The sequence below is a fragment of the Oratosquilla oratoria genome, chromosome 15 (assembly GCF_046742065.1).
Source record: "Oratosquilla oratoria isolate Oo_2021 chromosome 15, ASM4674206v1, whole genome shotgun sequence".
NCBI classification, from domain to species: domain Eukaryota; kingdom Metazoa; phylum Arthropoda; class Malacostraca; order Stomatopoda; family Squillidae; genus Oratosquilla; species Oratosquilla oratoria.
This window is the reverse complement of record NC_134791.1, coordinates 20,362,564-20,363,373: the sequence shown is the minus strand read 5'-3', so window position 1 is coordinate 20,363,373 and position 810 is coordinate 20,362,564.

The window sequence follows — 810 nt, the reverse complement described above, 5'->3', positions numbered from 1 at the left end:
GTTCGTATATGTATGTATGTATAAGTTTATCTGTTATGCTTTGATTTGGCAATCCCAATAATTTTGTACTCAATAACTTGGTATTCACAATGATTATGTATCATACTAAAATATTGAGGTGCTAAAATTATTTCAGGATAGTTTAATAATTGGGGAAAAATGACTTGCATATATTATTGAAGTTTTTAAGGAACCATAACGGCTTCAGTTTATTATTTGTTCTGAAACTATAGGATGTTTGATATCCAGATTTTAATTTTTTAGTTATGGAGAGAACAAGGGTGCTTGCAAATGGTGGTCATGCAAGATGGACATTTGGGAAAATTATTATCATCGTCTGATGATAATCGTCCAGGGCAATGAGCAAGATGAAGGGATGACATGTCATCCAGGAGGAGCCAAGATGAGAGGGAGGGGTGTGAATGGGAGTGGAGTGGGTGGGAATGAAATGGGCGAGAGTGAAGTTGTGCCTTTTGACTTTGGCTACCTCCCTTGTAAGGGGGGAAAAGCCCTTGTTATATAGTATGTATGTAATATAAAGTTAAATGTGGAAGAGAATAGAATTAGTGGTAGCAATGGGAGGTACTAAGAAAATTATAGTGATGGGAGAGGAAAATAGAGGAGGAATAAGAAAATAAGAAGTGCAAGTAGTTTTGAAAACAATGGGAGTGGGTAAGGCACCTTGGGTAGATGGGTGTCATGCAGAGTGTCTAAAGAAGGGAGGTAGTGAAGTTGTTTAATGTGTGTCTAAGGGAGGGTAGAGTGCCAGAGGACTGGAGGTATGCCAGTATAGTTCTGCTTTATAAGGGA